The following is a 17,156-nucleotide window of genomic DNA, read 5'->3' on the forward strand; positions in this document are numbered from 1 at the left end:
ACACCATAAAGTGGTATTCACCCCAGCAGGATCTGGTGCCTGTGGAGATCTTCCCTTTGGATATGTCACTTCAGAGTTAATTGGGTCATGCTTTCACATGGTTGGTAGTCTATCACCAGGTGTGTTAGTTCTTGGGCGTTTTTCAAGGGTTGCAGATGCATGTCAATGTCAGAGGCTGCCTGTGTTTGGCCCTGGGCTACCTTTCAGGTGCCATAGAGTGATCCACAGTTTGTGGTTTCCTCTGCTTTCCTTGATGCATATGAGAGGGGCCAAGCTGTGTATCAAGGCTGGCATGGAGCTCAGGGCAGGTCAACAAAGGCCCAAATCAGCCTGAGATTCACCTTTGCTTGCTGTTTGCCTATTAGGTTCAATCATAAAAGAGCCTCTTGTAGTACACAAATTGTGTGAGTTAGATTCTGATTGAATCACCAGGATGGGGTGAATGGTGTTCACCAAGCTGATATAGATAAAACATGAAACCATTCATGGGTCTGAGACCACTCAGCAGAAATCTCAGGGTACACCAATGCCAACTGCCACTCACCTGGTACCCGTGGACCATTGTGGTGGGGTGGGTCCTCAGTAAGTCATCAGGGTGAGGCCAGCAGAATTGATTAGGCTAAAACAGACCAAGATTTGGTCATGTGCGGGAGAGTTATGCACAGGTATGGTGGCACTGGTCAAGTGTGTGAGGAGAAACAAGGCCCTCACTCTAGAGCCACACAACTGAGTCTTGATATCACATGAGTCTGCCCAGACCTCCTCAAAAGCCCTCCGAGAAAGTCTGCACCCTGGACCTAGGCCGGTTGCAGCCAGTGGACTCCTTTGCAGGTCATGAGCATGGCAGGGTAGGGCCATAGGGAGCTGGGAGGGTGGGGCTAGAGCATTGTTTCAGGCTGATGCCCTATGGAGGGGAGTGCTTGACCCAGGAAAGATGGTATCTGTGGGAGATGTAGGAGGGGGAGTCAGCACAGGGACCCTGCTGGCTGTCCTTTCAGTCCTGTCCCTCAGGCCATACAACCCGGTCTCTACCTGTATGACTCCATTCTGCTCTGAGTTGCCTTCCTTCCCCTGGAGCACAGGGTGAGTTACTGTGAATCAGATTTTATGTGCTGACTCTTTAGGAAGGCATCTGAGTTTGTAGTAGTCACCTATCTCTCCCTGGTGGGCAGAATTCCCACTGATAGCCAGATGTTATGTGGGCACCTCTTATCTACTCTGTGAGCCTGGCATGGGGTTGAGAACCCCTCACTCTTCAGGAGGGTCCTTTGCAGCTGAGATATCCCTCCAGATTCTCAACAGTTGCATGTGAGTGCAGGGCCAGCCCTTTTTGTGTGTCTGCCCTTCCTACCAGTCTCAATGTGGCTTCTTGTGGAAATCCTTGATTATTAGGATTTCTGTTCCACTAGTCTTTAATTGGTTATTTAGGTTGATTATTCTGTGTAATTTAGTTGTAATTCTGGTTTGGTCCTGGGAGGTGGTGAGTGTAACTTCCACCTACTCCACAGCCATCTTAGATCCTCCCTGATCCTTTCAATAACTGCTTCCTTGCAGCCCTGGCCAGGTGGCTCACTTTGTTAGAGTGTCATCCCCATACACCAAGGTTGTGGGTTTAATCTCTAGACAAAGCACATATGCAAGATGCAACCAATGAATTCATACATAAGAGGAACAACAAATTGATGTTTCTCTTTTTCTCTCTTTCTTCCCCTCTCTTCCTTCCTCTCTCTCTAAAATTAATCAATCAATAAAGAAATAACTGCTTCTTTGTTAGCTATAGTTTTGTGGGTCTCATGGATTCAATTCCTGTTGTCTTTCAGTGCTCACTGTTTTGGGGATCTGTATCTCTGGTGGATTCTTTTTTAAAATTAAAATATAGTTGACATAGTATATGAATTTATATTAATTTCAGGTATATAGTATAATGATTTATATTTATATACCTTGTGATGTGATCAGCCCAATATGTTTAGTAACCACTGCCATTGTACAAAGTTACTACAATATTATTGACTGTGTTTCCTGTGCAAAAAATGGAATGCATCACAATTTGCATGTCATACTTGCACAGGGCCATGCTAATCTGTGTTGTTTCAGTTTTGGAATGTGTGCTGCTGAAGCATGTACTTAGGTGGTAGTCTTAAAAGTTGAGGCTCTAAACATGGGGTCCAACCTCTTCACTACTCAGAGTGAATGTAGGGGTTGGGGGTTTCCTCAAATTGTATGCTGTTGTGGGCTTTATAGAGAGAGTATCTCATCCTTTCTTACCTGTTTCGATGTGGATATTTTCTTGTTTTCTTAGTGAATAGGAGTCGCTCAGGTAGTTTCTGGATTTCATCCAGAGAGAAATGCTCTATGTGTATTTATTTATCCAGTGTGTCTGTGGGAGGAGGGGGAGCTCAGTAGCCTCTCATGTTGCCATTTTTACTGTTCCAATGGTTTACTTTTGTTCCATCTTTCAAATCATGTGTTGGTGCACCCAATGGAAGAACTTAAGTCACATCTACAACTATAGCTTTAAGGAAGTTTGACATATGACATATTTCCAGACTCTGAAGGATTGAAAGGCAACTAGAAAGAGGTTTGACATTGATAATAAATGGCAATTTACCAAATCCACCACAACTCATGAGTCAAAGCAAAGAATCATAATGTAAATTGAAATTTATTTAGAATTGAACAATATAACACAGAATATCAGAATTTGTGAGGTGCAGTTAAATGCTACCCAGAAATTGATTGCTTAAATGTTTATATCAGAAAAGGAAGGATCAACCATTATGAGGTAAGATTCAGCTTCAAAAATTTAATAATAAATCTAACATATCAAACACAAAGAAAAATAGTAGTTTAGAAATAAGAATTACTGACCAAATAAAAGTATAATCAAGAAGAGAAACAAAACCAAGAATTGGTTCTCAGCAATAAAATAGATTGCAGGCAAAATTATTCCATACAAAAAATATATAAATAAAGAAAAAAATGAGAAGGGAAATAGAGCTACAGATACTGCAGACATTATAATAATAAAAGGATGATATGAGCAACCTTTGTCAATACATCTGAAGACTTAGTTTAAATGATTAAAGTCATAGAAAAGTGTAACTTCCATTTACCCAGGAATAAATTTTAAAAAGAGTAGTCTTATAATCCTTAAATAACTTAAATCAGTGAGCATGATCCTTTAAAGAAAACATCAAGTTCAGAAGGTTTTATAGGTGACTTTCATCAAACTTTCAAAGATGAGATAATTTTGATGATAACCAAATTTTTTCATGGAACTTATCTTAACAATAGCTGGATTTTTAATATAACTGCCCTTATTTTTTGTGTGTTGGCAACTATGGAAGCACTTTCATCAGTGCAGGCAAAACAAAACATTTCTGTAGGCCGTTTTCGGCCCACAGTCCACTGGTTTGCAACCCTTGATCTAGACTGAACAGAAAAGAGCTGATCCAAGTCACTGTGCAATTAAATTGAACAGTTTAGGGCTCACAGTAAGAAAACTGCTATTGGAATTATGAGACACTGACGTGCATTTCTAGAGGTGGTGTGGAAGTAGTTTTGAAGACTAATATTCACAGCTGGTTGTAGTATTTCTAATAAAGCTGAAGCAGAGGGATGAAAAGATGACCTCTCTGGGTTGTCTCAGGGACTCATGTGGCTTTCCTAGTAAGTGCAGTTTTCTGTCTTTTTTAACATTAAAAAAGATTTTAGTAAGAGAGGGAGAAAGAGAGGGAGAGAAACATCGAGGTTGCCTCTCGTATATGCCAAACCTGCAACCCGGGCATGTGCCCTGACCAGGAATATAACAGATGACCTTTTGCTTTGCAGAATGATGCCCAACCAATTGAGCCACACTGGTCAGGGCAGTGCAGTTTTCTCAATGCTTTTCTTCTCTGTTACCATCTCACTTAATAGTAAACTCATTGATTTGATGCCTCCAGTAAGCATTCTGGCTTCAGAAAAAAATGGATTACAATATTTAAGTCTTCTACAACATCTAATTACTTACACATCTTTTAATTAAGATGGGTAATATATTATAATGATCAATAGAATGGACTTCAGAGCTAGAATGTTTTCATTTCATAAATTCTGACTCTACCACTTCATAGCTATGCGACCTCTCCATGCCTTAGTTTCCTCACCAGTAAGATGGGAATAAGGCGAACAGTATCCCTATTCTTCCAGTATTCATATTCTAGTTGTGGGAGACATACAATTAAGAAAAAGATACATAGTATATGTCAGCAGATGCTGTTTCCCCATCCTTGAACCTGGACTTGGCCATGTGATTTGGTTTGGTCAATGGAATGAGGCAGAAGTGATGGTCCTCCAGTTCCATGCCTGGCTCTTGTGAATTTTTATGTGTTTCCATTTGCTTTCTTGTACTTTTGCTACTTCCATGAATGGGACATGCTGAGACTGGTTTGCTAATCCTAGGGTGATGAACGATATGGGGAGCTGATCCAAGCTGTATGAGTGAGCCTTGCTGAGACCAGCAGAATTGCCTCTCAAGCCTGACCTAGATTAGCCAACTCCCCAGCTTACTGGCAGGTAAGTGTGAATTAACAAAATGTTGTTTTAAGCCAGAGTTTGAGTGTTTTGTTAAACAGCAATAGCTCACCAATAAAAATATTTGTCATGGTCTACTCTAGGTCCTTTGTGCCTATCTCATTAAAATTAATTAGTTAATACTTATTTAATGGAAATTTTATGTTATATAATAAAAATATTAATAAAGTCTCAGTTTATGTGAAAATCTTGAAATAAAGCAAATATTTACACCATCCCCAACCAAATTTTGTCAAGAATCATCTAACTTCAAGGTTGGCTTATTGAATGCATTATAAACTGTGCCAGCTTGGCAATGGAAATGCTTGATATTCTTTGCTTGGATCAGTCTTAACTTACTGAGTCTTCCAAAATGTGAGTTCTTTATTTAATTCTTCATATAAAATCCAAATGCCTTGGATTATCATTATTTCTACTTAATAGCTGAGGAACCCTATAAGTAGAGAGCTTGAGATCTCACAGTAAGTGGTTACTGCTTTCTAGGACGACAGGCAATGCAGAAGGTTAGTGGAATCCTAGTGGCCTAAAATGTTTTTTCTTTACCACAAGACTCAGTTCAGGAATGTATAGTCACTGCAGGTGATTCAAGTCAGTTCTTTGCTTATGTTGAGAGTGGCAGTCCAGGTTTACTGGACCATGTGCCCTCTTCTGTCTGTAGTTAAATTCTTGAATTTCTAGTGATTCAGGACCTTGGTTTTGCATATTCCCTAAGGTCCTTGATGTTTTCAACCCTACATTTAACATTTCTAGTAACACTATTGTTCTCTACTTCCTGTATCCATAGCTTTTAAATGTTTTCTACTTTATCTATACTCTTTGCCTATTTGGATTAAAATGTTTAAATTCTCCAGCTCTGTCTTCATCAGTTTGGAATAATGTTTTCACCTCTGCCCTTTGGCCTATACAATTTGGATCCTAAATAGGAATCAGGTTATTCCTACCCCTTCACTTGACTTTCTTGGTTTGGCCATAGATTTTTTGGCTCTTTGTTGCCCTCTAGCGGCCTCCTGATTTACTAATTCATCTGTATGAGGTGATTAACCTCTGTATGTTAGAGCAGTCATAGAGATCAACAGTTTTAAAGGGTATGTTAATGACCACATTTCATCTCTGACTGGATTCAGTCTCCTTTGTAATACTAAATTATGTGTTTAAAAAGTGTGCAGTTATTTAAAGTAGGGAGAAGTCAACAAATAAGTCAGCCAACAAATATTTACTGAACACCTAAGTCCCACACACTCTTCTAGACATTAGGACCTAGCTAGAAGAATATATCCTCCACTGCATTTCAAACCAATTCTGCCATAACATTAAAAACAAAACAAAACACACACACACAAATGTAACTTGCATGACTTACATAAAGAGGAGTTCACATTGCTCTTTCTGTAACAGGGTATAGCCAGGGCCCCTCCCCCCCACCAAAGAGGGATTTGTAACAGGGTCCAGAACTTGGGATGTCCAGGAAATATTAAAAAGTATATAGATGTCCTCACCCCAACAAGTCTGAACTGGGGGATGGGACACATGGAGCAGGGCCATTGAGAGTTATTTTGCATACCAACAGTTTTGCAAATAACTGCAAGATCGGTCATTTAACATATCTATAACTTTCGACTGATTTCATAGATATGTTAAGTAACTGGGGCCAAGCTTTGAGCCAGGGAGATGGGAGTGATTTCGACCCAGGACATAAGTGGGAGGCAACTCCCCCGGCACCTGTGTGAGAGCTTGGAGATGGTTGGCTCCACGCCAGGGGGCCACGCCTACCTGGACTTACAGCCCAGAAAAACTAGAAAAATATGGGAATGCTGGCAGGTGTAGCCAATTGTGGGAGGAGTCAGAAATGGGATGCAGAGGAAGACTGGTGCCAGGATTTAAACCCAGGCAGGCAGCCATGTGGGGGGAACCAAGCAGTTTTGGCCAGGTGTGGAACTAAGTGGTTTTGGGGGAACCACACGGTTGTAGGGTTCCCTTTGCCATGCAGCTTAGAAGCTGGAAAGCAAAATGTAGCAGTGATGCAGAGGTCTCTCTTAGCAATTTGGAAGAATGCAGGAGAGATGTTGCAGGAAGGAAAGGGGTGAAAGGACTCTTGCTGGTGGGCCATGAGAAGGTGCCACGTGGGTTTGGATTAAGAAGTTGAGATCCCGGTGACATAGCTGATGGTGTTGGGAACTGAGGGAGGCCTGCCAGCTGAGTACAGATTGCTGGGAGGAACTGGGGGCTACCAGAGCCATGGACTTCTATTTCTTTCTTTTTTAAAAAAATTTTTATTTATTTGTTTTAGACAGAGGGGAAGGGAGGGAGAAAGAGGGAGAGAAACATCAATATGCAGTTGCCTCTCACGCACCCCCTACTGGGGACCTGACTTGGCCAGCAACCCAGGCATGTGCCCTGACTGGGAATCAAACTGGCGACCCTTTGGTTCACAGGCTAGTGCTCAATCCACTGAGCCACATCAGCCAGGGTGGACTTCTGTTTCTTTTCCTGAGATATGGTGCCCCTTGACTGGGCAAAGAGGGGAAGGAAGGACTGTGTGTGTTTGTGGATGTTTTAAGGGACTTACAGATTTTAATGAAGACATTAAACCATTACTCTAAGTCTGTATAATGTTTGAATAAATAGTTCCTTTCCTTTTTACCAATCTCTAGCATTGAGAGCTATAATTTCCTGGTGGTGGGCAAGGCAAACCTAGTATGGGGGACCCTAGGAGAGCAGGGGTCCATTTGGTAACAGTTTCTTGTCCCTGTCAATGGATCTGTTCTGTAATATTTCTAATCCTAAGTGAATCTATGCCACTTTTATAATGCTGCCTTGGTTATTTGTAATAAGATTATCCCAGTGGGTCCACCTTGCTTCCATCTTGGCTGGAAGTCCCTCTTTGCCCATTTTTTAATTGGATTGTTTGGGGGTGTTTTGGTGTTGAGTTTTATAAGTTCTTTATAAATTTTTAATATTAATCTTGTAGCAGATGTATCAGCGAATATGTTCTTTTATTCTGTGGTTATCTCTTTGTTTTGTTGGTGGTTTCCTTTGCTGTTTAAAACCTTTTTAGTTTGTTGTAGTTTCATTTGTTTATTTCTTTTCTTTTGTTTCCTTTGCCTGAGGGGATATACTGTTACAAACAATGTACAAGATTTTACTGCATGTTTTTTCTTCTGGGATTTTTATGGTTTGGGGCCTAACATTTAAGTCTTTGATCCATTTTGAATTTATTCTTGTGCATGGTATAAGAAGGTGGTCTAGTTTCATTTTTCTGCATCTATCTCTCTAATTTTACCAACACCATTTATTGAATTGACTATCTTTAGCCCATTGTATGTGCTTGATTCCTCTGTCAAATATTAATTGACTCTAAAGGTATGGGTCTATTTCTGGGCTCTTTGTTCTGGTCCATTGATCTATATGTCTGTTTTTATGTCTGTACCAAGCTTTTTTGATTACTATGGCCTTATGATATAGTTTGATATCAGGTAGCATGATTTTTTCTTTTTGAAGATCAGTGTTAGTATGTGGGGACTTTTGTGGTTCCATATAAATTTTTGAAATATTTGTTTTAGATCTGTGAAATACATAATTGGAATCTTGATAGGAATTGCATTTAATCCTTAGATTGCTTTGTGTAGCATGGAAATTTTAATGATGTTAATTCCTCCTATCCATGAACGTGGTATGTGCTTCTGCTTATTTGTATCCTTTTTAGTGTCTTTCTTCAGTGTCTTATAATTTTCCAGGTACAGATCTTTCACATATTGGTTAGATTTATTCCAAGGTATTTTACTTTTTGAAGCAATTGTGAATGGGATTGTTTTCTTAATTTCCCTTTCTGTTAGTGATTATTGGTATATAAAAATGAAGCTGATGTGTGTATATTAGTTTTGTATCCTGTGACTTTGCTGAATTCATTTATCGGTTCTAGTTGTTTCTTGGTGGAATCTTTGGGGTTCTCTATGTACAGTATCATGTCATCTGCAAATAAAGGCAACTTTACTTCTTTCCAATTTGGATGCCTTTTATTTCTTCTTCTTGTCTGATTGCTGTGGCTAGAACTTCCAGTATTATGTCAAATAAGAGGTGAAAGCAGACAATCCCTGTCTTGTTCATGATCTTAAGGGGAATGCTTATACTTTTTTACCATTGAGTATGATGTTGGCAGTGGGTTTGTCATATAGGGCCTTTATTACCTTGAGATATGTTCCCTCTATTCCCACTTTGCTGAGAGTTTTTATCATGAATGGGTGCTGGATTTTATCAAATGCTTTTTTTGTGTGCATCTATTGATATGACCATGTGGTTTTTGTCCTTCACATTGTTTATGTGGTGTGTTACAGTTATTGATTTGTGAATGTTGTACCAACTTTTTATTTCCAGAATAAATCCCACCTATACCTGGTATATGATCATTTTAATGTATTGATGTATTTGGTTTGCTAATATTTTGTTGAGATTTTAGCATCTATGTTCATCAGGGATATTAGCCTATAATATTCTTTTTTTGTAGTGTCTTTATCTGGTTTTGGAATAAGGGTAATGCTGGACTCATAAAATGAGATTCCTTCTTGAATTTTTTGAAACAGTTTGAGAAAGAGAGGTGTAAATTCTTCTTGCAATGTTTGGTAAAATTCACCTGTGAAGCCATCCAACACAGGGCTTTTGTTAGTTGGGAGATTTTTTTATTACTGTTTCACTTTCTTTAGATGTAATCTATCTATTCAGATTCTCTGATTTTTCTTGATTTAGTTTAGAAAGATTATATGTTTCTAGGAATTTATCCATTATATCCAGGTTGTCCAATTTTTTGGCATGTAGTTCATAATTTTCCTTATATTCTTTTGTATTTCTTTGGTGTCAGTTTTTATTTCTCTTCTTTCATTTCTAATTTTATTTATTTTGGGGTCCTCTCTCCCTTTTCCTTCATGAATCCAGTTAAAGGTTTGTCAATTTTGTTTATCTTTTCAAAGAACCAGCTCTTGGGTTCATTGATTTTCTGTAGACTCTATTTCATTTATTTCTGCTCTGATCTTTATTATTTCCTTCCTTCCACTCACTTTGGGCTTTGTTTATTTTTTTTTCAAGTCCTTTTACATGTGAAGTTAGATTGTTTATTTGATCTTTTTCTTTTTTCTTGAGATAGGCCTGTAATGCTATGAATTTCCCCCTTAGGGCAGCTTTCCCTGTGTTCCACAGAGTTTGGGTTGTTGTATTCTTATTTTCATTTGGTTCTAGGTACCTTTGACTTCTTCCTTGATCTTACTGTTGACCCATTTATTGTTTAATAACATGTTATTTAGCGTCCACACTTTTTGCATTTTTCAGTTTTCTTCTTGTGATTGATTTCTAGTTTCATAACACTGTGGTCAGAGAAGATGCTTGATATAAATTCAATCTTCTTAAATTCATTGAGTTGAGAATTGTTTAGTGTCCTACTATGTCATCTTTCCATGTGCAGTTGAAAAGTTTGTATAGAATTGCTGCTTTGGGGTGAAATGTTCTGAAGATGTCAATTAAATCTGTGAGATCTAGTGTGTTAAGGCTGTTATATCCTTGTTGATTTTCTCTCCAGAAGATCTATCCATTGAAGTCAATGGGGTGTTAAAATCCCATAAAAATTACTGTATTCTCAGTTGATCTCTCCTTTTATGTCCATCAAGATTTGCTTTACATATTTACATGTTCTTATGTTGGTTGCAAAAATGTTTACTAGGATTATATTCTCTTGCCCTTAATTACTTAGTAGTGCCCTTTTTTGTCTCTTAATATAGTCTTGGTTTAAGTCTATTTTGTCAGATATAAGTATTGTTATACCAACTCTTTTTTTATTCTCTCCCATTTGCATGAAATATCTTTTTTCATCCCTTTACTTTTAGTATGTGTGTATCTTTTGATCTTCGTGTGGGTCTTTTGAGATGGTGTATATATAGGTCTTGTTTTCTTATTCATTCAGCTACCCTGTGTCTTTTGGTTGGAACATTTAAGCCATTTACATTTAGGGTAATTATTGATAGAGACATATTTATTGCCATTTCATTTTTCAACTATTTTCCTCTTTTTTCCTCCTTCTCCTCGTCCTCCTGCATCTTCATTTTCTTCTTCTCCCTTTTCTTCTTTTTCTCCTCCTTCTCTTCCCCTTCCTCCTCCTTCTCCTTGCAAGCCCTTTAACATTTGTTGCAGTACTGGTTTAGTGTTAACATATTCCATTAGCTTTTTCTTGTTTGGGAATCTCTTTATTTCTCTTTCAATTTTAAACGATAGTGTTGGTGTGTAAAGTTGCCTTGGTTCGTAGGCCCTTGCTTTTCATCACCTTGAATATTTATTGCCAGTTCTTTTTGGCCTGCCATGTTTCTGTTGAGAAATCAGATGACAGTCTAACTGGAGATCCCTTGTAAGTAACTACCTGCTTTTCTCTTGTGGCTTTTAATATTCTCTCCTTGTCTTAAGAATTTAATTTCCAAAATATATAAAGAACTTACATGACTCCACTCCAGAAAGTCAAGCAATCCACTTAAAAAATGGGCAAAGGACTTGAACAGACACTTCTCCAAGGAGGACATACAGAGGATCCAGAAACACATGAAAAGATGCTCAATATCAGTAGCTATCAGAGAGATGCAAATTAAAACCACAGTGAGATACCACTTCACACCTGTCAGAATGGCCATCATAAACAAAGCAACAAACAACAAGTGTTGGAGAGGTTGTGGTGAAAAGGGGACCCTAGTGCACTGTTGGTAGGATTGCAGACTGGTACAACCACTATGGAGAACATTATGGAATTTTCTCAGAAAACCAAAAATGGATCTGCCTTTTGACCCAGCAATTCCACTGGTAGGATTATATTTTAAGAACCCCGAAACACCAATCCAAAAGAACCTATGCACCCCAATGTTCATAGCAGCACAATTTACAATAGCTAAGTGCTGGAAGCAACCTAGATGCCCATCAGTAAATGAATGGATCCAAAAACTATGGTACATTTACACAATGGAATTCTATGCAGCAGAAAGAAAGAAGAGCTCCTACCCTGTGCAACAGCATGGATGCAACTGGAAAGTATTATGCTAAGCAAAATAAGCCAGGCAGTGAAGGACAAATACCATATGATCTCACCTTTAACAGGAACCTAAACAACAAAACAAAGAAACAAGCAAAATATAACCAAAGACACTGAAATAAAGAACAGACTTTGACAGAGTTCAGAGGGGAGAGAAGGGGGAATTTCAGGGGAATTTCAGGGGAAAAGAGGAAGGGTTTACAGCAACAAGTATAAAGGACACATGAATAAAAACTAGGGGCAGGTGGAAATGGGAGGGAGGTGGGGAGGCTGGGTGGGTGGTTGGGATGGGAGTAAAAGATAGAAAATTGTACTGCAACAACAATTTAAATAAAATTTAAAAAATAAATAAAAAATAGGAAACTTAAAAAAAAACTGCACAAAACATGAGTCATGAGGGGGCACATTGTTCTGATGAGGCTGTCAATCATCAGCTGCCCATAGCTGTGGCCTTCTGAGTCATCCAAATAGTTTCTGCAGTGGAATGTTAATCTTAATACAAAATTTGCTGCAGATTCATTGCTCTACTCACTCAGTCATTTTGAATGCTACAGCCACATAGTACACATGCTCACTCAATAGCACTCAGTGGGGTTTACCACCCCCACTAACTAGTACAGTGAAATTGTCACTGTTCATGTATGTGCATTCCAGTCCACTCCCCTTGGCTGCCAGGTTACATCAATGTCATACAAACTGTTCTTGTTTTATTAACAATGGTTGGACATTTTCCAGGCAGAATATATATATTGGCAGAATACACACACACACACACACACACACACATAATGTGTGTGTGTGTATATATATTTCTCTTTCCACACCCTCTTTTTCCTGCATCTTTCTTTGTGTGCCTGTTTATCTTACCTTCTCTCTGCCTTTGTTTCTATGTCCTTCTTTGTGTATTTTTTTTTCTTTTGCTCTCTGTCTAAACCCTCTCACTTGGCTCCTCACCTCTCACTTTCCAGCTCCGTGCAAACACTAATTTCTAGTGCAGACAGCACTGTCTTTTTCTTGTGTTACTTGCAAAGCTGACTCTTACCCAAGAAGTGAGCTGGGGCAGTACAATAAGGAGTTAAAGCAATATGTTTCAAAATTGGTTGAATTTGACATCCTTTGAGAAGTTTATTCTTTTTCTATGAATTCTCCAGCCTGCCTTCAGAAATTCTAGTTTGGTTGGTCTGGAGAGGGGTGTAATGTACAAATGGATATCTATTTTTAAATCTCCCCAAGGGGTTCCAGGACACCATCAGGGCTGGCAATCTGTGTTAGTGCTGAATCAGAGAGGCTAGACAAATGCTCCCCAGTGCAGGCAGCTGGCTTGGGTGATTGGACAACCTGGGCTGTTCCAGTCTCAGATAACTTTCAACAACCACCCAGCTCAACAGGACTGCCTAAGTGGCTCACATGGAGTAGAAACAATGACAAAGAAGGTCTGCAGGACATTTTACTCCATCTGAAATGGCTAAGGGGAGAAAGGCAAGGTTCAACTCAGCGTTAAGTGTGGCTGCAGTGCAGGAAATGGACACTGAGAGACAGTGTTGTCCCACATGGCTTAGACACTCCTGACCTGAGGGCTGAACCACAGTCCTAGAAGCCTCTGACTTGGGAAAGCCTGGCTCACCAACTTCTCCCTCTCATTCTTAGACCCTGTCCTACAAAACCTGGCTCTCAGATGATTAAAGCTCATACACATTTATTTAACATGAATCATTTCATGTCAAATGCTGCCTTGGGTTATTTGATTTAATCTTCATAGCAATTCAAAGCAAGCTTATTATTTTCACTAAAGAGTAAGCTGCAGCTCAGGGAAGTTATTTAATTTCCTCATGGGTGGCAGAGCCAAGATTTAAACTCAAGCCTGTCTGACTCCAAGCCAAGTGTTCTTTGTGTTCCACAACTGCTACTTTATACAGGTAACATTTAATTGATTCCGAATGTATTTATAAATGCCAATTTACCAATTAGTTTATTCATGCATGCTGATTATTTCTTTTTCTTTTTTTCTTCTTTCTTTATTAAACACAATAATTAAGAATAACTGAGTTAGTTCAGAAGTCTTAAAACCCATGGTCTATTTGCATTGAACAGATGACTGAAGAAACAAAGAATGAATGTCTGATGCTGAACTAGTAGCCATGGGGTTGCCTACTGTACACAGTTGTGCCCAGTGTCAGTCACACTGAAAGATACAATGCAGGATTTTATTTGGTTAATATGGTGTTATTTAAAATTAGAAATTTCAGTAGTTTTAGGTGGGATGTTTGCCATGCATTTCATCCTAGTCCCCACCATTCCCTTTTCTTTCCATCTTTATTCTTTACTCATCTATGCTACCTGCCTGGTCTCTGCTGATGGAAGCACCGGGCCAATGGGTCCTGGTTATACTATTGTAACATTGTAACTGAGCCAACAGGGGCCCATTCACGTGGAGCCTTGGAGCATGACCCAACAATGAATATTGGAAGAAACAGGTTTTTATTTACAATATTCCAACCTTGGGGGGTGGGGACCACTTCAGCTTGGAGCCCTGTTCTTCCATGGGCACTTCCCTTGCTCCCAAAGGGCTGGGAACCTAAAGCCCCAAAACCAGAAGTTTCCCTTTTCCTTGTCTGAATTTAAGCCAGCTGTGCAAACAGTTCTTCAGTACCTCTGGAAGGTACCAAAGTCTCTGTCCTCACACAGCAGCTCTCTCCTTCAGGATCTGGGGTACCTTGTCATCAGCCTCCATGTAATACTCCAGGAATGCATGTGACATGTTACACTGGATCATGGCGAAGTCCAAGAAAGGCACAAGTCTTAAGACAGTGGCCTTTCCATATGTCCTGATGTTACAGAACAAAAGGGGGGCCAAGGGCCCTATACTATAACCAAAAGGAACCCCCCAGGTTCATTATGTCTGCCGCCTTATAGGAAAGACATCTGTCAATGCCAGATATTCCTGAAAAGGAAAGGAAATGTTTACTTAATGCTATTCAGACTTAAAGTAGTGACCTAATGTCTTCATCAAAATCCCAAAGTCCCTTAAAACACCCATAAACACACACAGTCCTTCCTTTCCCCTTTGTCCAGTCTGGGGTACTGTATCTCAGGAAAAGAAATAGAAGTCCATGGCTCAGGCAGCTCCCTGGTTCTTCCCAGTAATCCCTCTCAGCTGGTAGGCTTCCCTTGGTTCCCGGCACCATCAGCTGTTTCACCGGGATCTCTGCTAAAGCTGGGTGGTGATTCCTTCTTCTAAAACTGTGGGGGTCCCCACTCTGGCAAAGCTGCATGGCTCTCCTTTCCATTACCATAGCCACATGGTTCTCTGCAGTGCTACAGCCCAGTGGTCCTTTCTCTGCACTGCCACAGCCAAGTGGTCCTCTCTCTGCACTGCCACAGCCACATGGTTCTCCCTGTACAATGTCCATGGGAGTCCCCACTCTGGCAAAGCCATATGGTTCTCCCTCACAGGGCTATGGTCCTCTCTCTGCAATGGCTGCGAGGAGGGGGGTTGCCACTCTGACAAAGCCAAGTGGCGGTTCTCTGCTAAAGCCTCATGGTGATTCTCTCTCATAGGGCTTTGGGAGTCCCCACTCTGCTAAAGACCGAGTGGTTCTCTCTCTGCACTGGCCGTGGTCCTCCCCTCAATCGCTGCCATGTCTGGGTTTAAATTCTCACACCAATCTTCCTCTGCAGCCCCATTTCTGACTCCTCCTACAATTGGCTACACTTGCCAGCACTCTCATATCCTTCTAGCTTTACTGGGCTGCCATCATCAGCCTGGGCAGGCGTGGCCCCATGTCATGGAGCCAGTTTTCTCCAAGCTCCCACACAGGTGGTGTAACTCGGGGGACCTGCCCCCCAGTTACATCTTGGGGGAAAGTTACTTCTATTCCCCTGGCTCAGAGCATGGCCACAGCTATTTAACATATCTATGTAACCAGTTAAAAGTTATAGATATGTTAAATGACCACACCAGAGGTTAGCTGCAAAGCTGTTGCTATGCAAAACAGCTCTCAATGGCCCTGCTCCATTTGTCCCTTTCCCCAACTCAAACCTGAAGGGGTAAGGGGTAAGGACATCTTATATATCTTTCTAATATTTCCTGGACACCCTGAGTTCTGGGCCCCATGCCAAATCCCTATTTGGGGCCCTCTCTTGGCTGCACCCTGTTACACTGAGTCCTGAGTCCAGACAGAGTCTGGGTCTGCAAGGCAGCCAGTCAGCATCTTACAAGGAAGAGTCCTGGTGGCTTTGGAGTCCCCAAGAAGAGGTACAATCAAAGCAGCATGCCTGCTTTTTTACTGGCCCGTGGCAGGCCAGCTCCTACAGTCTGCATGGCTTCTACCTCACTACCAGCAGCCTGGCTCTCTACCCCATGGCTGCCCGCCCTTAGTTTAAATTCTGACCCAGAGCATCCTGCGTGATCTCATCTCTGACTCCTCCCACTGTGAGCTATATTTGCCAGTTTCCTGGTATCTTTCTACCTTTTCTTGGCTGCCATTCCCAGTCAGGGCAACAGTGACTTGGTGATCCCGAGGGAACTGCATTCCTCAGCTACCCAGGAGTCAGAATACAGTCTGAGTCACAGCCCATCTTGGTTTAAGGTGGTAGCACAGCTATTAACACAGCTATTAAACCAGCTGTGAAGTTGCCACTGTAATGCAAAGTACCTTAATCCTATCACCCACTCCCCCCGCCCCCAACTAAGGTTTGTGGAGGTTTTGGGAGCTCCTCAGTCTACACCCCTTTTCAGTATGAGACCTGCCTTTGGACTTGGAACCTCACCCTCCCTCCATCTCCCTTCACTTGCTCTCCTTCCTTTCTGGCACCATCGTCATCACACTGGCTGTCCTTTGTAGCTGGCAGCACTTACATGTGTGATGGGTGCATCTGTGGGTCCACTCTGCTGCTTCCAGCACCCAGACAAGGTTCGGGTATGCCAGATCTAAATTTAACTGCAGCTGCTTCATTAGATGCTTGGGTATTTTCAGCACAAGGAGCATAGGGTGGCTGAGCTGTAAGTTGTGAGGGCTGCTGGCCAAGGCACACCCAGTGTTTTGAATTGAAATTAGCCTTCAGCTTGTTCCAAGGCTTTGTTTCCTTCCCCTTTCTTTTTAGTTGGAGTTCAGGAGACTGAAGAAGACAAGAAGTGGTGGAGAGGAAGACAACACTAGACAGACCTTGGGGACCCTCTGAATTTGCTCTGTCATTTATCCCTTTAACCCAGTTAGTCGCCTTTATGGCATGTTAGTGCTGGAAGATTGGGAGCTGGAGACCACATCCTCCAGCTAGCGTAAGGGTGAACCACCTCCTGCCTGGGGGCCAAGAGGAGGGTATGGTCTGCACTGCACAGTGATGGGCTGCCTTTGGGCCTTTTCTCTCCTGGTCTGAGTCATGGTTCAGGGAGTTACCAGCCTTGCTGTGAGCTCCAGCATTCTTTATGTGTCATCCAGTGTCCTTTCCTAACCTGAATGTTTGTCAAGAGGGCTATGTGCCCCAAAGCCTTGGCACCCAGCCCCCTGAAGGTTCCTAGCCACGGCAT

At 41.1% G+C, this 17,156-nt stretch overlaps 1 pseudogene; it reads right to left on the reverse strand.

Moving 5' to 3' along the window:
• Nucleotides 1–2,027: 2,027 nt before the first annotated feature.
• Nucleotides 2,028–2,123, reverse strand: LOC123812251 (annotated as a pseudogene).
• Between the last annotated feature and the right edge of the window lie 15,033 nt (nt 2,124–17,156).

This window comes from Phyllostomus hastatus, unplaced genomic scaffold (assembly GCF_019186645.2).
Source record: "Phyllostomus hastatus isolate PE091 unplaced genomic scaffold, TTU_PhHast_1.1 phas_scaffold_78, whole genome shotgun sequence".
Taxonomy (NCBI): Eukaryota; Metazoa; Chordata; class Mammalia; order Chiroptera; family Phyllostomidae; genus Phyllostomus; species Phyllostomus hastatus.